Here is a 25,000-nt window from a genome sequence, read left to right on the forward strand (position 1 = left end):
CACACACACGCACACACATACACAGACATACATATATATACACACACAAACCAGGAGTGAGAGCGAGAGAAACAAGAGGCGAAGCCCTCAAGGCTCACGTAAGAAATCGACAAACAGTATATAACACAAACTCAATCACTCCGTCACACATACACACACACACACACACACACACACACACACACACACACACACACACACACACACACACACACACACACACACACAGTAAGCATAGGTGAAACTGTGCAAGAAAGCGAGACACTAGATCTAGAACTGTCTGTCTGCATGTAGCCTATACTTACAGGGACACGACTCAATCAATCAATCAATGAGGCTTATATCGCGCATATTCCGTGGGTACAGTTCTAGGCGCTCAGCAGTGATGCCGTGTGAGATGAAATTTTATACGGCCAGTAATTGCAGCCATTTCGGCGCATATTTACCTTTCACGGCCTATTATTCCAAGTCACACGGGTATAGGTAGACAATTATTAACTGTGCCAAAGCAATTTTGCCAGGAAAGACCCTTTTGTCAATCGTGGGATCTTTAACGTGCACACCCAATGTAGTGTACACGGGGGGGAGTTCGGACACCGAAGAGAGTCTGCACACAAAGTTGACTCTGAAATAAATTTCCGCCGAACCTGGGATCGAACTCACGCTGACAGTGGCCAACTGAATACAAATCCAGCGCGCTACCAACTGAGCTATATCCCCCGCCCCTATTCACGACTTTCCGACCTTGACATTGTAGCTAGGTCATGTGGGCGTTGGCATCATTGTCCAATCAGAAATAGTCAATGATCATCTCCTCAGTGTGTTCCGGTCCGGAACGCAAAACAGTTTGTGCGGAAAAAGAGAACGTGGTTTGACAACTAAAGGGCATTTTGACCGGCTCGCACTACAGCATCGTTCAAATGTGGGAGAATGATACATAGATCTGACAAATAGCCAGTGGTTACCAACATGAGAAACTGGGGATAGGAATCGTAATCCGTATGTAAGTTTGAAGCGGCCCTGACGTAGTCCAGGCAACTTATGATTTCACCTCACAATAATGACCATAGAATTGATTTATATCACAATACATAGTACCAACCAAGAAAAAACACATATGAAAAGTCCCGGTGAGAAACTGGAACAATTAATTTTTTTTCGGGCTTTTTCGATATTTAAAAAAAAAGGCCAAAGAAATTAGCAATTTCTTGGAAAAAAAATGAGAACCCTATCATGCTGCATATCAAATGAAAGGGCTTGAGCTGAATAACAAGAATATTAAGCTAAAATCCATTTCCGGTCAAATGCTGATGAAATATTCAGTAAGAACTTTATTTCCCGCGGTAACGGTGATCATACCTGATGACGAAAAGCATCATAACAAAGAAAATCCCTTACATGATGCATAATTCAACCTAGATACCTATCTGACTCTATTTCTACAGTCCTAGTGACTCCTACCTCAAATATTAGTCTCCTCCTCCTCTTCATCCATGGGAAGCATCGAATTGAGGCAACTTATTCCACGGCACTGTCCACAGGCAGTTGTGCAGCTAAGGCCGACCTTCCGGCAACTACAGCGTTGTGAGGAACAGTCAGTAGTGCAACCACATCTGATGATGTTCATTAACTCCTCAGGGGCTGGAGGAATGTCAGTGTGAACAGGAAGCAGCTGTCCCCGCTGAAGCTGAAAACCCCCATTCTTCAGGCATGAGCTCCAGACTGGTACCCAAACAAGCCCACTCCTGAACCTGGTAAAAGACCCTGTGGCTGAAGCTGAAGTAGGAGGCAGGACTTTTGGCTGAACTTGCTTCGAGCCGGTGAACACTTTCTCGTGGTACTTCACCAGCCGAAGCTTGTCAAGAGTGTCACCATCATTTCCTTTGTAGATGTCGACTAACAGTTTCTCTCCTGTCTCTGCAATCATCTGGTGATCCGAATTAGTCTGCAGGAAAACCTTGGCACTATTTTCAAACAGTTTGTTCTTTTTTTGCAGTTTCTTCACTGGGACACATTTTCCGACACTGAAAGGCCGAGAAGTTGTGTCACAGCCACTAAATGCATGCGCAAATAAGATATTCTTGCACACATTGGGGCCAAGACGGCTCTGCGTTGATCTGATGTCCCAAAGTCTTGTTGTACTTGCCCTGCTTGAGGAGAAGAACACATCCTTCATGTCTGACTTGACATGAAACAGAAGAAGAATGAACTTGATCAAGGGATTGCTGCATCACGGAGACCAGGTCTGGAAGTGTTACCTGTTCATAATCTCCAAATTCCAGAACCTTGACAACATCTTGAAAAGCACGATTTATCACTGGGTTTTCAGGACGACCTTTTGGCTTCTTCCCCTTTGCTTCATCAGAGAAAGACTGAGGAATTCCAGATCCTTTTCGAAAATTAGTGCTGCACACGTTGTGGTAGACTACATCATAGGCACAACAGTCAGACGCAAATGCCAGGCGACTGTTGACTTCATTGGCCCATTTGTCATCATCCCCCCTCACCCCACACACTTTCACAATAGATTCCTGAAAACAGTCTGTTCTTACTGGAATTAGTTTCTCAACTTTTCTGTTCCTCAAAGGCTCTGTGCTTTGGCAGCAGAAGAGACACTGAGCCTTGAAGTCGAAATTATGATGAGACCGGAGGCTTCTCCTCTTCTTAACTGGGGAGGGGGTCCCTTCTCTCACACTCCGTTTCAATGCTGCAATGGAATTGTGATGAGTGTAGTCCTTGCGGCATTTTGCGTGAACCAGCTGTCCTGCTTTGACCTGGAGGTTGTCCCCTCGTTCTATGCTAGCAGAGTTTATCCCAGAGCAGCCCTTTTCAGTCAATTTCACATGATCCCCTGGTTTTGTCGCTTGTTCACAGATCGCACAGTCCAGGTTCAACAGAATGTTCTGCAACAAGGGGAAAAATGAAATCAATAATGATCAGCAGTATGCTGGACGCTTGACGAATAGATGAGTCGAAACTGAGCGCCTGTTACTCAGATTTTAAATATACACAGTTATATTTACATACAGGTGGGGGGGGGGGGGGGGGGGGGGCTCAGTCAGTAGTGCGCAGGATTTGTAATCTGACGACGAGAGTTCGAATCTGCCTAGGGGGATATTTTCCCGGAGTTAACATTTGTGCTGACTCCATTCCCTGAAAGTGGTGGCATAGTGGTCTAGTGGTAATGCACCCAGCTAGAAATTGAGGGGTCATGGGTTCGAATCTTGTTTGGAGCCTATACCTTTCCCCCATCCACTAGACCAGATGTGGTGTGGTCTGGGTGCAAGTCTTTCGGATGAGACGATAAACCGAGGTCCCGTGTGCAACACGCATTCAGCGCACGTAAAAGAACCCACGGCAACAAGAAAATTGTCCCTGGCAAAATTCTGTAGAAAACCCAACCTAATAGGTAAACAAATACACAATGCACACAGGGAAAACAAGTCGCGTAAGGCGAAAATACAATATTTAGTCAAGTAGCTGTCGAACTCACAGAATGAAACTGAACGCAACGCAACGCAGCAAGACCGTATACTCGTAGCATCGTCACTCCGCCGCCCGTGGCAAAGGCAGTGCACGTGGAATTGACAAGAAGAGCGGGGTATTCGTTGCGCTGAGAAGGATAGCACGCTTTTCTGTACCTCTCTTTGTTTTAACTTTCTGAGCGTGTTTTAAATCCAAACATATCATATCTATATATTTTTGGAATCAGGAACCGACAAGGAATAAGATGAAAGTGTTTTTTAATTGATTTCGAAAAAAAAAATTTGATAATAATTTTTATATATTTAATTTTCAGAGCTTGTTTTTAATCCGAATATAACATATTTATATGTTTTTGGAATCAGCAAATGATGGAGAATAAGATAAACGTAAATTTGGATCGTTTTATAAATTTTTATTTTTTTTTACAATTTTCAGATTTTTAATGACCAAAGTCATTAATTAATTTTTAAGCCACCAAGCTGAAATGCAATACCGAACCCCGGGCTTCGTTGAAGAGTACTTGACCAAAATTTCAACCAATTTGGTTGAAAAATGAGGGCGTGACAGTGCCGCCTCAACTTTCACGAAAAGCCGGATATGACGTCATCAAAGACATTTATCAAAAAAATGAAAAAAATGTTCGGGGATTTCATACCCAGGAACTCTCATGTCAAATTTCATAAAGATCGGTCCAGTAGTTTAGTCTGAATCGCTCTACACACACACACACACACACACACACGCACGCACACACATACGCACATACACCACGACCCTCGTTTCGATTCCCCCTCGATGTTAAAATATTTAGTCAAAACTTGACTAAATATAAAAAAGGGGGTGGTGCCGGTGTGACGTTTTCATCTTTCGCCGTGTTGATCTGTATTTTGATTCTCGGCCTCGTTGATCTAGTATAAACTCTACACTGAACAAAAAAACACCCTTCGATAGTACTGATGAGCGACATTGTGTACCTTACATTCATGGGGCCAAATTTGTCCAACCAATTTGTTTTATTTAACTTAGAAATTTGATTCATCCCACAATGTTTCCCTTCTTTTTATTTTTTATTTTTTTTATTCTCTTTTGGTGAATTTTTTTTTTTTTACATACATATAATTCTGTACATTACAGGACATCACTTAACCAAAAGGACAGATCCCTTCTTACTCAAGAGACGTAACCACTCGGTACACGTTTTCGAAGAAATCGATTTTGGGGATGAAATCTATTAAATTTCACCACCAATTTTCTTCAAATGCAAGAAACTGACATGCCTTTCGTCCATACATAATTTCACTTCTTAATTTTACTAGGAAACAACATTTCAGTCTTGAGTATATATGTCAAGGGGGAAATATGTACACAGGCGAAAGATGAAATCGTGACACCGGCCGTACTATGGCGACGCGCTATCACTGGGAAGAGCAGCCCGAATTTCACGCAGAGAACTCTGCCGTGACTATAAATATATACCATACCATACCATACCATTTCTTAGATATTAATTTAGATGGGTGTCTGTAACAGGGCGAGAAAGCGTGTACACATGAGTGTGCTGTGTTCGTCTTTCACTTTCAGTTTCAGAATCACTTTGAACAGTACAGTACGAAGCACGGAAAACTTCTTACGGCGTATGCATGTTAGTTTTTCTACCTACTTTGCTTCAATTGTTACTGTAATGCACTATTAATCGTAAAATGTGCTCACTTACCTCTGGTTTGTTCGTCGATGACTCAACAAATGTGCTGCTCGAAGATTCGGCAGCCATCTTTGTTTTGGAGTCGTCTAGTCAAATCAAATCACTACACTGAGCTAATCAACTAGATCTATACAGCAATCAATCGCCAAACGTGTTGTTTAGCCCATACATGGTGTTAGATATCTTCACAGTGTGAAAGAAGTGGAAACAAAGCCCTATTGTTGGCCAGAAATGGTGTTATGGGACGGAGGATAAAAATACTCAACTCCCGGCAGCACGCGCGTTGCAGTAAAACTATGCGACCGCATTCCGATCTCCGCCGCACAAGAGCGTCCGCTCACCGAGACGTAGGCCCAACAAAACAGGCAAAAAAACAATACTATCTATCCGAAGATTCCTTGGGACTTTTTACAGCATAAACTAGAGACACTGAGGAGTGTAATACAATTAAAATCAAATCTATGGTCATTATTGTGAGCATCAAGTAAGCAGCAATCATAGGTGCGCTGTACTAACGCTGTTTGTACGTCAATCCGAAGAGAAGCTATCGTACTAGGCCCTAGGTGACATTTCGTCAAGTTCCACTCCCAGTTTGCCGACTCTATGGCCCTCCCCCCGCCAAACTGCTGCACCCGGTGGCAGGGAAAGCAGTTCGACTTAATGTGACTGCAGGGCAAGTTCAATTTTGCAAGCTAAAAATAAATGTTCTACTACCTTGTCAGTCTAGACCTGGAACTCATGAAACAGCACTATTCAAATCCCCATAAAGTGAGCTGGTGTTTTTCTAGATCTAAGCATCGACCGAATTCAATAGAAATGTTCCTTGCATGGCATAATTATTTACCTAAATCTGTTATTAAGTTTGTTGAAAATCAAAGTATTCGTTTTTTGTTTGTTCGCGTGTCTGGTTTTTGCTTAGTCGATTAGCTTACACGATGTGTGGCTTTTTATTTTGTAAGGGTGGTTTAGCATGTATAAAATGAGACCTAGACCACATACGCCATGAAAGTAGAGTTCCCCGTTCAATACCAAGATTGCCAGTATTGATATTCAGACAACTTTTGGATAAATGTGTGGGGCTGTGGTGTTGCAGTGGTAGATTGTTTGCACGGGTATGTAGGTAGGTACGTGTACATCCGTGTGCTTTTGTGCAGGCATTTGTGTCCCGCAGTGGGGCACTGCGGTTATGAAATTAAAGGCCCCTCCTGTTTTTGGAACCGCAGGAGCTTTCTAGTTTGCTGTTAGGTAGATTTTTGGTTCCTCTTTCCTGTCATGCTCTCTTTTTCTTCATGAATTCTTTTCTTTTTTCCGCCTTCTTGCTCATTCACCTGTATTTTTTCCAAAAATCTCTTCTCTTGCCGCTTGTCTCGCGATTCATGTATAGTTTAATCTGTTAGTGTTCTGATGTAAGTCCAGCAGTAGATAGGTTAAGCCTATTTTAACATACTGGAAACTGGTAATCTTCCAGTATAGTGGGGCTCCTATGTTGCAAAATCATTCAAATCATGCAACAAACACCAAATTAAGCAAATATGAAGAGTTTTATGTGCTTAACAAAACCTGATACAGAGCCATCGCGAAAAATAAAAAAATGGGTAGTTTTTAAACAATTTTTCAAAATGGCCGCCAGTGTAAACGGTTGGGTATGTTAGGCATATTTCACTTCATGTGATTAACAGCAAATTTGGCGTAAATGGACATTTGCTTTTGCTTAACAAAACCTGATACAGAGCCACCGTGAAAAAATTAAGAAATCAGTAGTTTTTTAACAATTTTCAAAATGGCCGCCAATAAAAGGGTATTTAGGCATTTTTGATGCTACAAGACATTCTCTTGCAATAGAAACTAATACAAACACATTTTTAAACAAAACAATACATGTATTGTTGGTGCAGAGAATGATTGGACGGTGTGGGTGGCAGGGTTGAAGAATTTGTGGATTACCTAAACTGTGCAAAAATATATTGCACCAATTTTCATACCAAAACGAAAACATTCATTCCTGTGCTGTTATATTCAATGTATGCTATTGAGGGCACTCAACTTGGCTAACTGGAACACTTTTAAGATAAAAGGTGGCCTTTACATGGGTTATTTGACCGCCGCCCAAATAAGGGTACCCCCAAAATAAAACTGATAAAAATGTAATGTATCAACTCAAAAGTCGACTAAAATTCATAATCGCTGTATTTCGAAAACGTTGTTTGTTCTCGTGTGTTTACACAACTAGCACATTCCGGCAAGTGTCTATACTCAAAAGAAACTTTGGCAGTACTTGAAACAACCATCTGTCATATATACATGCGAAGTCAAAAATATGTGGGATGTAAGTCAACAAACCTGTGGCAGTTTTTAAAATATTATTTCGTGAAGATTTGAAAGTGTACTCAAACGGTTGAACTACGCCTCGTGCGTAGACACACATTCCTGAAAGTTTCAACGCAACCCACTTGGTCATTGCAAAAATACATGGATTTTAGTTGACTTGGGTATCCCTCAAATTTGACACATAAACATCTCATCCGTGAAATCGACACATACATCAGTAGGTACAATGGCACAACACTAGAAATATGCAAGATGGCGAAATAAAACAACCTGTTCTGGATGGATAATCAAGTTGACTTTCTCTTCGTATACAACAGTGACCCAGTTGTGCCTCAGGAATTGTCGTCGGCTTTTTAAAAGGTACCCGAAGTTTTTGTCACATCTCTTTGTCACGTCAAGGGTATCCTTATTTTGACGGCGTAAATGATGATGTTAAAAAAAAATGTGCCAGATAGCGAAGATGCGAGCCTTTAATGGCATAGACAGTTTGAATAAAATGACACAGGAATAAAAGTTTGAGTTGGGGTATGAAAATGGGTGCAAAAATATTTTTGCACAGTTTAGATGCTGACAGTTTTCACAGGCATGCAAGCACATTTGCAGAGAGCTGTGCTCTGCAGTCCTTCTTAGCAGCATTTGCAGCGTTTTGTTGTACAGCTCTTCTTGCAGGCACACCTCATGAGTTCTCGGCACACGCTGGATACCTCTTGAAAGCTCGTCCAGAATGACTCCCACTTTCCAGCCTTGAACTGCCAGCCCACAGAGTTTGGAAGTCTAATAGGTAGATGGCTCTTCTCAGTCTCATGTCCTGCAGCAGCACCTCACTTGTAAGGGGATTATGGTCAATTTGGCAGCTCTTTTTACTGAAGAGGTACCGTCTAGCACTGTTTACACCCAGTACGTTGCTGGTTTTGTCCTACAAATGTACACCAAAAAGCTCTTGTGCTGCCCTGTCAGTGGTACTCAGCTTACAAAGAGGAGCAGACAACCTGAAGAAAGTTTGAGTGACGTCTTCAAATGCTTGCCATACTTCCCAAGCCTTCTGATTCCCCAATACCGTTGAAGAACGACATAGTGTCACAGCCTGTAAGGCTATGCAAAATGGGCAGACAGGGTGACTTCTCTTGGCCAATGGCTTTGGCAATGTGGCGATACACTTCACGAGCAGAAAAAAACGCAACACAGCTGGAATGAGAAGCAGACTGTCTGGCCTCCTCTACATCCATGGTGCAGGAAATCAGCCTGGGGTACCCTTCACACAAAAGATGAAAAGTGACATTTTTATTTGAATGTATTTGAATAATGTTTACTATCTCAGAGAGTCGGTCAAAGCCGGGTTAGCAAGTCTTCGCACAACAGACCAAAATGAAAGAAAATTGTATTTCATGAATTCGTATAATTCTCACTGTTTCAGGTTAAAAAACAAACAAACACAGTTTCCAGTGACCCAACTGATTCTGGAATCTTTCTGACCGCTACATTTATTTGCTTCAAACAGTCGCTAACAGAATGTTGACCATAGTGAGGGTTCGTACGTTAAACCCATCAAATTCACAGAGGTCGCTTACAAATGATGTGCAAACATGTTCCAATTAAAGGCAGAGTAAGCCTCCCGTAAACCATCACAGATACAGTCAGGCTTTTACACACAGTACAAACACCATTTCATTTAAACACTCACCAATTGAGAACATCCTAGGTGCCCTCCGTAAAGAGCGAACAATTTTCAAAGAATTTATTTTTGCGTGGTTTATCTTACCCCTGAGCCATCGTGAACCCGTGTGATCCAGTTTTCCCTTTTCACAATGCAGTCGTCATAGTTAGTCATTTGAATGCGACTCGACGTGAGCTTATCTACAATAGCACGTTTTTTGTATGCACGAAACAACGGCTGTGGTTCACAAGAACTCAAGCGATGGCTTTTGACTGTTGAGAGGAACGGCGACTGATTTGCACTGATAAACCGGCCGTCGTCTGCTACGACCCTTGCGTGACCCTGCTTCCGGGCTTTTCTTTTTTTAAACTTTCACAACTTCGAATTGTTCTGATCTTGTCTTGGTGAAAAACGAATTCTTTTATGATTAAAGAATGTTTGTGTAACAAGCTGTCAATTTATTATTTAGATTTTAAAAGTTAGGTCTAGCGCAAAAACGAGGCGCCGTTGTTGTTAACGGAACAAGTCTACGAAAATAAATTCTTTGAAAATGTCTCACGCTCGACAGAAAGCAGCCAGGATGTTCCCGTTCGGTGAGCGTTCAAATGGAAGTATGCTTGTACTGTATTTAGACGCTCGGGGAGCTCTGTGATGGTTTACGGGAGGCTTACTGTGCCTTTAATACAAATAAAAAAATCTTACTGTTAAGATGTATTAGGTAACAAACCTTGATACAGTAGTACTGGTGAAATCAGCTCCCTTCTGTGGCACCGGAATAAATGCAGAACGCTTGTTCCCAGGAACCGGCATGTGGTGTAACTCTTGTATATATCCTGTACAAATAAAATTCACACCAATGCACGGTCAACTTAAAATAAGCAAAAGGATGAGAAACAAGCAACAAACCAAAATTGTAAAACTCAAAGAGCGGTACCTCTTCATTTTTCAAAACCACTTATCTCATTTGATTAGCATACACTGTATGCTTTTGTCTGTTACCTACCGTCTTTGAAAGTTTGATCACAACACTGCAAAGACATGGGGAGTGGAGTGTTTTTATCTCCAGCTGGTCATCCTACTATCTGGCCTACCCTCACTCAGTTTTTGACTCTACCCCTCCCCACCTTATGGAAGTCCTAAACGTAGGCAGGACTAATCATTTATCATACCATGAACAATCTCTTTCTCCTCGCCTTTTATTCAAAGTTCGTTTAATCTGTTTAAAATCACCAGCGTGGCGATCATGATTTCCTTACTTGTAATCAACAGATAGATCTAGATCTATAAGCATCACAATCCAGCTGATGAGCTATTGCAATATTAAACAAAGTCTCTGCATTTCAGCGCTTCACCCGATGAATAACAGACCCCAGGGGAGAATTAAACAGTAAAATGATGTGACATTGGTGAATGGATGCGTATTCTTGAAAACTTACCTTCAGAAACGTTGTTTTCGCTCAAATCAAAACACGCAATGTTGCGGAGGCCGCCATCTTGAATTTTCATGCTGCGGATATATAAAATTCTAAAAACGATCAAATTAAATACCAGAACACAAAAATACCCATAAGAGTATTTATGTCATGCATGTGTTATCAGCAGACAACTTCTGGTGCATGGTAAACCATTTAATTTTACATTTGCTGAGTTGGGAATATTTACTGCTGAGCGCTTTTGGTACGAATTTCGTCTGCTGTAAATGCAGCCTTTTATACCGTATCAAAAACAAAAAAACCGATTTCTGAAGTGGCTCTGTATCTGAAATCCCTTAAATAATTATAAGGAACAATATCACAAAGTATGATGTTTGTTGCAAGATGTGAATGATTTATGAGTGCGTCTGCAACATACGAGCCCCACTAGTAGGTATTAATTTAGTTTTACTAAAGCCTGCTGGGACACAAGCAATGGGTTAGTGCATTTGTAAACAGGAATCGCTTGACAAGTGGCCCCCTTCATCCCCCCCTTCCTCGTCCTGATATGGCTCTGCGTAGTCGGCTGGACGTTAAGCAACAAATAAACAAACAAACAAACAGGCATTTGTGAAGCAGGAACATGCAACATTTTTGACAAACATCAGGGTTGTGTGTGTGTGTGTGTGTGTGTGATAAAACCAACTAAGCTTACATCCAGCACAAAAAGCTTCAGCTCTACTTCACCAGTCAAAGACAAACGCATTGTTTTATTCAGCTTTTGACACACATATTCACTCGATCAGAATCGAACCCTCTTCGTGAATATTTTATTTCAGAAAAAAATAACATATTGATTCTACACAACAAATGGTATTGCTATATATGCTATGAGTATGAACGATGAAGACTAGCAACCGAGACAGATGAGGCATCAAGTTTCTTAGCCTTTTAGCCTCTTATGTTGCATACATGTCATTTGTTTTTAATTTTTATCTCCTGATAACTGACCAGAAAGGTACGTACAAACATCGATTCTGCAACTACCTCGTAAACTTTTCGATCGCTAATACACCAGAACTTGATACAGTATGCAACACTCACAGGCTTGATTACCTGTTGCATTGAAACGACAGAAGGAATTAAAAGACTATGTAACTGAGAGGAACCGATGTATTCAAGTTCAGAACGAAGCAGTTTCTGCCTCGGAGCCTGTATCTCATGCTATGGAGCCACTAGAAGAGAAATGTCTGGCGTAGTTTGACCCAACAGACAGAGAAGTCAAGGGGGGTAATCTATCGACAGCAGTTGTATTGCTGGTTTGTATTTGATCTTACAAACCATTCTTATTAACTTGTATAAATAGTTTATCGCTTCAGTAAACACTCATCTATTTTGAAGATTACGTAATTTTCAACAACAAAAATTAAAAAAAATTCGCAATTCAATATTTCACGCAAATTTTACTGATCCGCAAACAATTTTGCATGAACAAGTGTTATGTTAGGGAGAGAGTACGAGTGCGTAGTTAGACATATTTTGAGTGGAGTAGCAAAAATGCTTTAGCCATGTACTAATTATGTTATTGAACTGCTAAGCGGAGATTTCCAGATCAATCATACGGCGGTGAAAGACTGGTCTCTAGTACGGTCTATACTTACAAAATATAAAAATAAACAAACAAACCAACACAAAAAAGGTTTGTGTTGCACGTAGGATTTAAGTATTTAATTGAATAGAAAAGGCAACATCGGAATAAAAACAAATCTCGTGGTTCTCTTGTCAAGGAGTATGCACAGAATATGAAAGAAGATTGTGGAGTAGGCTGCTTTCTATTCTACTGCTCTAAATTAGCAAGAGGCAAGCTTTACAATGCTATTCACACCAGGATGCAAAGCATTCAGTACTAAAGCTCTCAAATCACAATAGTTACAAGACAAAACACACTTCTTGGGGCTACAAGAAATGTTAATATTTGTAAGCACACAATTGGACACATTTTTGTAAATATTTTTTATTGCCTCCCTTGAATAAAACTTATTAAAAAAAATATTCTGAGAAAAAAAGTTATACTTAAAAGCAAAGCTATCAAGAAATAGGTAGACAACCCGTGTAGATACCTTTATTCTTAAGACATTTTATTTTTGGAGGATGTCACTATGCAATTTTACAGATTTAAAAAAAAAAGCTTTAGATGATCTCCCTTGAACAAACATTTCTTGTTTTTACTATGTGTTAGTTTTAAGGGTATATAGAAGAACAATAAAGAAACAAGTCGCGTAAGGCGAAAATACAATATTTAGTCAAGTACCTGTCGAACTCACAGAATGAAACTGAACGCAATGCCATTTTTCAGCAAGACCGTATATATATACTCGTAGCATCGTCAGTCCACCGCTCATGGCAAAGGCAGTGAAATTGACAAGAAGAGCGGGGTAGTAGTTGCGCTAAGAAGGATAGCACGCTTTTCTGTACCTCTCTTTGTTTTAACTTTCTGAGCGTGTTTTTAATCCAAACATATCATATCTATATGTTTTGGGAATCAGGAACCGACAAGGAATAAGATGAAAGTGTTTTTAAATTGATGTCGACAATTTAATTTTGATAATAATTTTTATATATTTAATTTTCAGAGCTTGTTTTTAATCCAAATATAACATATTTATATGTTTTTGGAATCAGCAAATGATGGAGAATAAGATGAACGTAAATTTGAATCGTTTTATATAAAAACATTTTTTTTTACAATTTTCCGATTTTTAATGACCAAAGTCATTAATTAATTTTTAAGCCACCAAGCTGAAATGCAATACCGAAGTCCGGGCTTCGTCGAAGATTACTTGACCAAAATTTCAACCAATTTGGTTGAAAAATGAGAGCGTGACAGTGCCGCCTCAACTTTCACGAAAAGCCGGATATGACGTCATCAAAGACATTTATCAAAAAAATGAAAAAAACGTTCGGGGATATCAATCCCAGGAACTCTCATGTAAAATTTCATAAAGATCGGTCCAGTAGTTTGGTCTGAATCGCTCTACACACACACAGAGACAGACAGACACACACACACACACACACACACACACACACACACACACACACACACACACACACACATACACCACGACCCTCGTCTCGATTCCCCCCTCTACGTTAAAATATTTAGTCAAAACTTGACTAAATATAAAAACGCTGCAAAATGACTTGGACGTATTTACAATTTAATTAAACAAAATGTTTCAAATTATCTGATAATGAAATTCTACATTAAAATTAAAGCAGATCTAGGGACTTGTGCACAACATAAAACATAAGGAACTATGATCTGCATTGCTTGTTATGATGATAATGGCTGGCACCTGTCGACCGACTTGCACGCCATAATTCTATATGTTTTACTATGCGCCCTGCATGTCAATGGTCTTTCTCTGGGTGGCTCGATTCTGAGGAGATAAAGAAAATGCATTTAGTGCAAGCAGTACATAATGACAACACACATACAATTACTTAAAGCAGCTGCTGGTTTCAGAGTATTTAGTTAAAGGCCCACCCCAACTTGTTTGCCTCAATGTCGCAGATTTGGTCAGACTTTCACAATGAGTAAGATAACAAATTGAACAATGTTTTGATTTAAAAAAAAAATAGTATTCATTTTTGTTGTTTTCGGCCCCATTCACTGGGAATCTTACTCAAGGACAAGGATTTTTCTTAGGAATATTTGTATGTGAAGCTTCCAAGCCCTAGCTTCAGAAACGACCAAGAAACCCTCAATAATGGATTTTGTTGTGCATAGTGATGGCTATCCAACCGAGTGGCGGAGCACTGGTGAATCCTTTCATTCTCCTGATTGCTTGATTCTGAAATGACATTGTGGAGTTGGTAGTTATGTGAGTGTGTAGTGCCTGCTCTTCGTTGTTTAGTCGGGGGGAGGGGGGGGGGGGGGGGGTTATTGAATCATATGATCATAAAGTAAGACTTCACTGTGATGTGCAGAGATTTAGTCAGGTACACAACATTGCTATGCTATCACGAAATTAGATGTTCTATCCTCTAGAAGGGCTACACAACTACATCAGATGTGATGGTTGGGTTTTCGCATGTCAGCAACATGTTTTGAAGTTCTCATTGGGTAATCACGACTGACATCAAACACAGAAAAGGTGGAAAAAAACATAGATCAATGAACTCACCTTCCCTGCATTGTGATACTAGCCATATGGGTCTGCCGAAGTAGCTCCTGCACACATTGAATTAAGTATTCATGTTATTGTTAGGATCACACTTTTTTCTGGTACATGTATATCAGACTGGAAAGTTTCTCAAGGCTTGAAGAATTCAAGAGCTTGCCTATCCCCAATAAAAAAATAAAAATTTAGTATGCAAGTATTTTCAGGGTCTCAAGGTTTTAATATGAAGTCTGTTCCTCTGGGGTCATGGAGAAACAAATTACAAATGAGAACATACTGTTACACAACAAATTCCGACCAATTTAGGACACACCATAACATAACTCACAAACAAACAACAGCAATACAATAATTAGTCTGCAAATACCTAAACGTCGTTCACACTAGGTATACAAAAATAAAAAAGCACATTCAGGCAGGTTTGACAAGTAGACCATTCCAGCTACTGTTCCAGACCAAAGGCCATGTTTCCCCTTACTCTGTGATTGTAATCATAATTATTGTTTATGAATGACTTCAGTTTTTCTAAGTAAATCTCTCGTTGTAATTACTGGTAAATGCATTATCCCAATTAAGATATCCTCACATCTAACCTGCGTAAACTTCATTTCAAGGGTTTTAATTTTTTTTTAGCTGGCCAAGAAATTATAAGCATTCCTCAATTATGTTCCTGTCAGACTCAATGAGCTAATCTTATAAAAAAAAATAAAAAAAGGTAGCATCTTATAATATTCTCACGTGAATTATAGCTAATCAGAAAACTAGTATTTAATTTGTTTTTAAACTCAAACTGAAAATACAGGCATGCAACATTATCCTTGCTGTTTTGTGATAACCCTTACCATCAACTATTCTATTTCATTTCCATCTTAACAGGCGTAGCACCTCTCTGGAAGCCAAAAGAACACTTTAAATCCACCCCCCCCCCCCCCCAGTACTGAGTAAACATTGCTGTGCATATTTTAAAAAAAACCCAATGCCTGAGTCTCCAGTCACCTGTTTATGTTGTTGTCCTTGTACTTCACTTGTAGCTTAGCTGTTCAAGAAACTGTTTCTCTGATCACATGATCAAAATTGAAATACTTAATAAACCAATTTTGATTCTATTTCTTCAATAATAAGTTGAACGTCTGCATATGTAATTGCCACAATTTACAGAGTTTCTGAATAAATGCTGCAAGAAAAACCAACAGAGTGAACAGTTTGTAAATATACTAACATACCTATATTTACCTTATGACATGTGTGGTACAGTGGCTGCTAAAACGTCCGTTACACCTGTCTGCATATATTAGGTGACAGCCCTGATGGAGACTGAAAAAAAAGTTCCTTTGTCAGTACCCTGTGTATGAGTGTGGTCGGGTATGTTCTGGAACAATTAGAGCACTCCCTATGACCATATGTTGCACGGAGGGTAGGGGGGGGGGGGGGCTTTTAGAGGTGTAGTTGTTGGACTGTAGTGTAGAGGCTGATTGGCAGTGCTATGGGGTGAGGGTGGAGCTGGGGCGGTGAATATATCGTATGTAATTGAATACTAATAGTAATAAGCATGATCAGTTAGACTAGAGTTAAAAACTATGTTGATCGCCAGAGACATTACATAATGTGAAATCACAAGCATGTTACTGTACCTTTCGTTTTGCCATTGAGATTGGTAGAAGGCATTGAGTGGTGAACACAAGTTGCATTGATCACTGCATCACCATGTGGTCAATCCCCTTTGATCTGCAGATTGCACCAGCACAAACCAACACTGTGTTATGATCGTAAACAGCCCACATGGCCAATAAATCTAAGAACACAAACACTAGATAGATCTAATCGGAGAGCCTGCAAACCGAGTCATGCTTTTTAAATTCAATGAAAATCTGTCTGTCAATGAAGCAGATAGATCTATCCTTGCGATTGTTTTTGCAAGCAGATAAATGTTAGAACGTCACTTATTCCGTTTTCATTCAACAAATTGATATTTTGCAAGATGCATTTCGTGCCAATGAGCTGAACAAACAATCAAAATCAAGCAAGTGGTACATTCTTGAAGACAAAATTCAGTCACGCAAACAAACTGAAGGGAAAAAATCTAGCTTACTGCTGTACTGATTTCGCCAAATAAATGCATTTGCATGCCGAAGTTATTCCTGCTTTGATTCCAATCATTCTAATTGATCTGAATGCAAAAAATATACGTAAACGAGCTGATCAAAATGAGTAACATTGCACCTGCCTATAGACTGTACTGCCGCGAAAGCGAAGGTCGTCTGCGACTGGAGATTTTGAAGTCGAACAGCGTCGTTTCTTCACTCTCAGCGGTTGTCTTCATCGGAAAAGTGAAAAGCCTGACTTGCAATCTAGCGAAAGACACATTCTGTCTTTCCGTTCGGGCGTTGTTTTTGTGTACAATCTCTGAAAATGTTATTTCGAAAAAGGCGGCCGTCATTGTTTTGGGGTTTCCGCCTAGTGGTGTTTTAAACCGGTTTCAGACCGGAACACACTGAGGAGATGAGAACAAAATGGCAGCCCCCATGAAATCCGAAAGGTCACGGAAGAAAGTCGTGAATATCCACGACTGCCAACTAGTCTCGGCCAGCTCAAAATGACAATGACCGAGACTTTCAGTAATTCCTTTGCGTGACGTCTAACCCTCTTACGTCATAATGTGACGTCTTCAAATGTTAAAGTTTCTACCACAGACATACATACATACGCACGCACGCACGCACGCACGCACGCACGCACAGACAGACAAAAGTTAGCATCGCATAGGCTACACTTACGTGAGCCAAAAATGAGAAAGAGAGAGTCGTCAGTAAGTAGTGGTATTGACACGTAGCGATAATGACACGTAGCGCTAAAAGATGTAGTGCTGTCGACACGTAGTGATAATGAACGAATGATAGCGACTTATCGACAAATTATTTGTAGCACTAATCAACGTAGCGATAGCGGCACGTAGCACAAATGACACGTAGGACAAATGACACGTAGCACAAATGACACGTAGCGCTAGCGATACGCACCCGGAACCTATCGATAAATTTTTTGGTCAATGTCCGTCCACATGTTTGTCCGACATCACCGGTACACATCTTTTTATTTTATTTTTATTTGTGAAATACTGCTATGTACCGACACGTTTTGTAATAAAAGTGCGTTTTGTAATAAATTTATTACAAATCGTGTTCGGCCCACACAATTTTTATTACAAATCGTGTTGAATGCGTTTTGTAATAAAAATTGTGTCATCCGAACACGATTTGTAATAAATGTATTACAAAACGCACTTTTATTACAGAACGTGTCGCTACACTGCTACAGTAACATCTCAAAAATTAAATTCACTAGTATTGGAACTTAATGGTACGGGGACGCAATGGCACGTAATTGTATTGGGACCTAATGGTACTGGGACGCAATGGTACTGGGACCCAATGGTATTGGGACGCAATGGTACTGGGACGCAATGGTACTGGGACGTAATGGTACTGGGACGTAATGGTACTGGGACGTATTGGCATGATCCCGCGTCGATCTTGTTGTAGGTTAACCTCCTTTCTGAAACAAATGGCAACATGCGATTAGTTATGACGACTACAACCTACAAAAATATAAACAGTGTTTTGAAACAGAATAGTCAGGTTATATAAGCCACTTTACCTACTTTACCTACAATATGCCAAACATGTCAACTGACTGCAGCAGCCTGGTTCTTAAAATAATTCTGACGGTCAACACAGCCGACACACTATTCACAGTCCATATTAAGGAGCAACGGAGGTACTATCTGAGGGTCTTGTTTTAGTGATAACGATTAACTCAGGAGGAAAAAAAAACAGAGGAAAAGGAGAAACCATTACCATTAACCGCAGAAAAAATACAGAATCACATGTACCATTATTTACAAACAAATTCCACAGCAAGCTTTCTTTCGACGACTGTCGTTGTCTCAAAACTCGCATTCCACCTTCTGTCCGAAAGAATCTAATCTTACGTTGTTCTGCCTTGAAAGAAAATGCCAACAAAGACAAGGAAGCTGTTGCAAGGTAAGCTTACCAAACGTTACATAGCGAAACATGATAGTGCGTAAACAGCAAACAGTACAATCAAAGAGAGGATCGAGTCTGGAATGAAACGCGATACAGATCTAGCATTCAAAAACTGTCTTTCAAGTTCAAAGAAGTTGTTGCAAGGTAAGACTTACCAAATTGTACAGACAAAACCATGACAGTGCATGTTTTGAATCTGAGGCAAAATCGTGATCATTTTGACTTTGGGAACAGATTCATTCCGTTTCCTTATATCTGCATGTTCAAGTAAATGGTTGACAGTTTCATACTGGCAGAGTAAATTTGAGACTCTACTGCAATTCTTGAAATTCACATAAATCTAACCAAGAACAAAGACATTCAATCATTACATGCATTTTAGATCAACTCATTTCATTATAGGTGACTGCCTAGCACAAGTGGTAAGGCGTCCGCCCAGTGATCGGGAGGTCGTGGGTTCGAACCCCGGCCGGGTCATACCTAAGACTTTAAAATTGGCAATCTAGTGGCTGCTCCGCCTGGCGTCTAGCATTATGGGGTTAGTGCTAGGGCTGGTTGGTCCGGTGTCAGAATAATGTGACTGGGTGAGACATGAAGCCTGTGCTGCGACTTCTGTCTTGTGTGTGGCGCACGTTATATGTCAAAGCAGCACCGCCCTGACATGGCCCTTCGTGGTCGGCTGGGCGTTAAGCAAACAAACAAACAAGCAAACAAACTGCCTAGCACTGTGTTTGACATCCGTGTCTGCTGAAATAAAACGAAATTAAAACAAAACGGATTAACAGTAGGTGACACGTTCACAGAGTGGGAGACACTAGGGCATCACGACTGCCAGATCGACACTGCGCTTTCGACAGCTCTTCCTCGCGTGGACATTGGAAAAACGCTGTGCAGATCAAATTGTAGCAAATCTCCCTTTGGTATCTTCTTTATTTACTTCTCTGGAGCTTAGAAACCGAACAACGTGAAATCGTCGTCCCCGAATCGGCGAATGCAGAGTTGAGAACTGGAGAAGTGAATCTATCTATACCACAACGATGGGTTAAAAGCAGAGCCATCTAACTGGATTTCCACCATTTTGAGAAATGGCCACTTGAAGATTTCAACCCCTTATAAAAAAAATAGTAAACACAGGATTGTAGCCCTCATATTTTTACACACTTGACTTAGAGGAAACACTGGTCATGCACACTAGTAATCAATTTAATTGAACAACTGTTTAATGTGCAAAAAAGGTATAATTTGTTCTGCTTCCAGAATACACTCCTGCTCTTTTCTCAGTTCTGGAGCTAGAAAAGCCCAGCGCACCATAGCTGCTTCTGACTTCCACACAGACCCCACTGTGGCCTGTGCTACAGCAGTCAGAAGCAGCCTCTTCACACATAGAATGTTCTGCTTCCAAGCAAAGCTTATACTGTACATTAGTTCAAATCGTTTTTCAACGTTTATTACCGTCATAAACAAACAAATGTCAAGTCACTCGCAAAAATATCATCAAGGACTCATGTATTCATTCATTGTGTGGCCTAATGAACGCAACACGTATAAATAAAAATTAAATTGCCGGTACTTTTTATAGCGAAAAAAAAACACCTAACAAAAACAACACATACACACAAAACTCTCTCTGGAATCATTACACTTTTTTTTTTATTGTGTTTTTCAAGAAAGCCCAACGGTAATCTTATGTAGTATCAGCTCATATCGTTTTGCGTTACGCACAAAACTACAAACCCAATAACACTAACAACAAACCAAACGAACAAAGCAGCAAACAAACAAATACACACAAGGCTGAAGGCGCATTTTAACCACACAATGCAAATGGTAACAAAATCACGAGCTTTAGATCCTGACTGCATGCTACTCTGTTCATTATCAAGAAAACAAATTGGCATTCTTACCTTTTGTTGTACTTTCCTCTTCACAAAAATATTGTGCACAAAGGTCGAAATAAATAATACACATTTTGCACTTTTAACAGTCGACCTCCTGTACTGCTTTTGTCTTAGCCGTTTGACCAGTTATTCCTGTGTAAAATTCATTACTGAGTGTCTTCGCTTTTTGAACATAACTTTTCCCGTATACCTGGTGTAGCAGCCTATTTTGACACAACTGGGCTAGCCCAGAATGACCTCCCGGTTATTCTAGGCTAGCCTATTTTGACCGGGAGGTCATTCTAGGCTAGTCAGTTTTGACACCCCCCCCCCCCCCCCCCTAGTCAATTTTGACCCAACTTTAAGAATGAGTACATTAAGACCTTTAGAAACAATATTTATGCATATATGTATACAACTACGTATATCTAAGGTTTGGGGGGATGTCAAAATCAGCTAGCCCAGAATGACCCCCCGATCAAAACTGACTAGGCCCTTCAAACTTTAAGAATGAGTACTTTAAGACCTTTTAAAACGAATTGAATGTAATTGTGGACAATATTTGTTGCAAAATTAATTTGTTTTAATTTTTTTTAAAGTACAAAAAACGTTAACATTTTGTGTCTACAAAATAAAAAGTTTCGACGCTTCCCTTCAAACTTCAAGAATAAGTACATTAGGACTTCACATGACGAAATGTATGCATATAAACTCGGAGGCAAAAGAAACGCAAATAAAGGATGCGTTAATTAAACCTTTATAGACTTGAAATAAAAAGAAAATCATGATACTAGCATGTTCTGCACGTGTTGTTTTAGGGGTCTTATCTTGTCAGAACCGTGTTTGCTGTTATCTGAGTCACACGCGAGGTCTTGTTCACGGGGATCCCAAACCATCATGGGGACAACTTTTAGCACATGCAAAATGTGGAAAAGCAGCTTTTCGTGTTCAGAGTGTTCAGGCAAGCTGTACCGTACTCACACAACTGTTACAACATTCATTTCTGCGACACAGGCGCGATGCCGAGACTATCACCAGATCAGCGCCAACAGGCGATCGGGAGACTTGATGCCGGACAATCAGTTCAGCAAGTTGCTAGGGCATTTGGAGTAAATGTCACCACGGTTTATCGCCTGCAGCAACGTTTTCATGCCACTAACAGTACCTGTGACTTACCAGGAAGGTGGCAGACCCCGGGTAACAACAGCCCGACAAGATCGCCCATCTTGTCCATCAACACCAGCGATATGCATTCGAAACTGCCGCCAACACAGCCCGTAACACATTCGGGGTGCATAGACAACCCGTCAGTGCCAGAATTGTACGCCGACGCCTTGGTGGGCAGAACCTGGTAAATCGACGTCCTCCTCGACGTCCTGTCTTGACAGCTCAGCATCGCCTGGATCGTCTGGCCTGGGCCCAGAAGCATGCCCACTGGCGCCATCGGGACTGGCGGAGGGTTCTTTTTTCGGACGAGAAGCGCTTTTGCCTGGAACCTGGCGATGGGCGTGTCCGGATCTGGCGAAGACCTGGACAGCGCTTTGCGAACAATAACATCCTGCATCATGATCGATGGGGAGGTGCCAGCGTCATGAAATGGGGCGCCATTGGTGTCAACCAGCGAGTGGGACCTGTCGTCTTTCAGAACGTCGGCCAAGGTCGTAGGAATGGTGTCAATGCAGGCCGCTACATCAATCAAGTCCTGCGTCCCTATGTGGTTCCATTTGTCCAGAGGCACCGGAACTGCCTGTTCCAGCAAGACAATGCCCGTCCCCATACTGCACGTGCTACCCAGGACTTCCTGCGTCACAACAGCGTGAACCTTCTGCCTCATCCTGCTCGATCTCCGGATCTCAACCCAATCGAACACTTTTGGGACATCATGCAAAGAAGGATTAATGCCCTTGCCCGGAGACCCCGCACAGCAGCAGAATTGCGTGCTGCCGTGACCCAGTTGTGAGCTCAGGTCCCTCAGCAGCAAATTAATCACCTCGTCCTCTCCATGTACCGGAGGTGCGCCACAGTCATCAACGCCAAGGGAGGAGCAACACACTATTGACTTTCAACAGTCTTCAAACAGTGTTCAGTGGAACATGGCACGTCATGCTCTCATCCCAATACACTTTTCCGTGTGGTTTTTGTATCGGTCAATTCGTTACCTTGTTATTGTTAACCCGAAATAATTAATTTTACATTAAAATTCATGTGTAACCCATCTTCACTGCAGCATTTGCGTTTCTTTTGCCTCTGAGTTTTATGTATGCATCTATGTATCTCAACAGTTTTGTGAGTACGGTACAGCTTGCCTGAACACTCTGAACACGAAAAGCTGCTTTTCCACATTTTGCATGTGCTGAAAGGTGTCCCCATGATGGTTTGGGATCCCCGTGAACTGACTAGGCCAGTCAGTTTTAACCCCCCCCCCCCCCCCCCCCCCCCCCCTTCAAACTTCAAGAATGAGTACTTTAAACCTTTTAAAACGAATATTGTCCACATTTACATTTAATTCGTTTAAAAAGGTCTTAAAGTACTTATTCTTGAAGTTTGAAGAGGGGGTCAAAACTGACTGGCCTTGTCAGTTTTGACCGGGGCTAGCTGATTTTGACCGGGAGGTCATTCTCTCTCTTCTCTCTCTCTCTCTCTCTCTCTCTCTCTCTCTCTCTCTCTCTCTCTCTCTCTCTCTCTCTCTCTCTCTCTCTCTCTCTCTCTCTCTCTCTCTCTCTCTCTCTCTCAGTCGGTTTTCAGTGGGAACATTTTGCCTGCACTGCTTTTTCTTTAGTTTTACTTTCAATTAAATTGTATATTTATTGTATGGAGGACAATCGACTTCAACAATTCAGATTCGTTTGAAATACTCATGTTTTAATGATGAGATTGATGTATCGTTCATAATATATAAGTTTACTCATGTGTATGTACTTATTCTTGTATTGAAGAATTTGGCTGAAAGATTTCAGGTTTGTTTGACAGATACAGACACTGACATGATTGTAATAAGCTTGCTGTACAATCTTCTTTTGAGTACTCTTCTGTGTATAATGCTCGCATTTAAAGAATTTAGCTTTGACATGATTTCAGCCGACTTGTTTGGTTCGAAAACAAATGTATCATTTATCAAATTGCTGTTTGTTTTACAATGGAAACCCCATTTTAAAGACACCCCCACCCTCAAATGGCTGTATCGTTTTTGTGTCACTCGTGTATACTGAATTAAATTGACAAATTTAGCTTTGATGTCACTATTGCATTTCTTATTACCAAAGATTTGTTTCATTTACAGAGAGAGAGAGAACGAACGAACGAACGAACGAACGAACGAACTTTATTACTCAAGGATGGAGATTTTAGGCTCACGCCTAGTCTTACAATCTGTCCCTGCTAAACTAAGACATAAAAATAAAGACAATAAAAGGACAATTGTCAATCGCAATCATACAGTATTACTAATTACAACATTACCTATACGAATACATAATGCATGATAGAACATTGAAATGTACATGTATGTCAATATAATAACAAGTCGCGTGAGGCGACAATACAACATTTAGTCAAGTAGCTGTCGAACTCACAGAATGAAACTGAACGCAATGCAATTTTTCAGCAAGACCGTATACTCGTAGCATCGTCAGTCCACCGCTCATGGTAAAGGCAGTGAAATTGACAAGAAGAGCGGGGTAGTAGTTGCGCTGAGAAGGATAGCACGCTTTTCTGTACCTCTCTTCGTTTTAACTTTCTGAGCGTGTTTTTAATCCAAACATATCATATCTATATGTTTTTGGAATCAGAAACCGACAAGGAATAAGATGAAAGTGTTTTTAAATTGATTTGGAAAATTTAATTTTGATAATAATTTTTATATTTTTAATTTTCAGAGCTTGTTTTTAATCCAAATATAACATATTTTTATGTTTTTGGAATCAAAAAATAATGGAGAATAAAATGAACGTAAATTTGGATCGTTTTATAAAAGAAATATTTTTTTTACAATTTTAAGATTTTTAATGACCAAAGTCATTAATTTATGTTTAAGCCACCAAGCTAAAATGCACTACCGAAGTCCGGGCTTCGTCGAAGATTACTTGACCAAAATGTCAACCCATTTGGTTGAAACATGAGATCGTGACAGTGCCGCCTCAACTTTCACGAAAAGCCGAATATGACGTCATCAAAGACATTTATCAAACAAATGAAAAAACGGTCTGGGGATATCATACCCAGGAAGTCTCATGTCAAATTTCATAAAGATCGGTCCAGTAGTTTCGTCTGAATCGCTCTACACACACACACAAACACACACACACACACACA

The 25,000-nt window shown here is 40.5% G+C and overlaps 1 long non-coding RNA gene across 1 annotated transcript; it reads right to left on the reverse strand.

Moving 5' to 3' along the window:
* Positions 1-13,789: 13,789 nt before the first annotated feature.
* LOC138979992 (uncharacterized) lies at positions 13,790-17,307 on the reverse strand. The gene is made up of 4 exons (XR_011460203.1): positions 16,401-17,307; positions 16,003-16,083; positions 14,773-14,819; positions 13,790-14,025 (listed from the first exon to the last, which is right to left on the reverse strand). It is a non-coding gene; the product is annotated as an uncharacterized lncRNA (long non-coding RNA).
* Between the last annotated feature and the right edge of the window lie 7,693 nt (positions 17,308-25,000).

This window comes from Littorina saxatilis, linkage group LG11 (assembly GCF_037325665.1).
Source record: "Littorina saxatilis isolate snail1 linkage group LG11, US_GU_Lsax_2.0, whole genome shotgun sequence".
NCBI lineage: Eukaryota > Metazoa > Mollusca > Gastropoda > Littorinimorpha > Littorinidae > Littorina > Littorina saxatilis.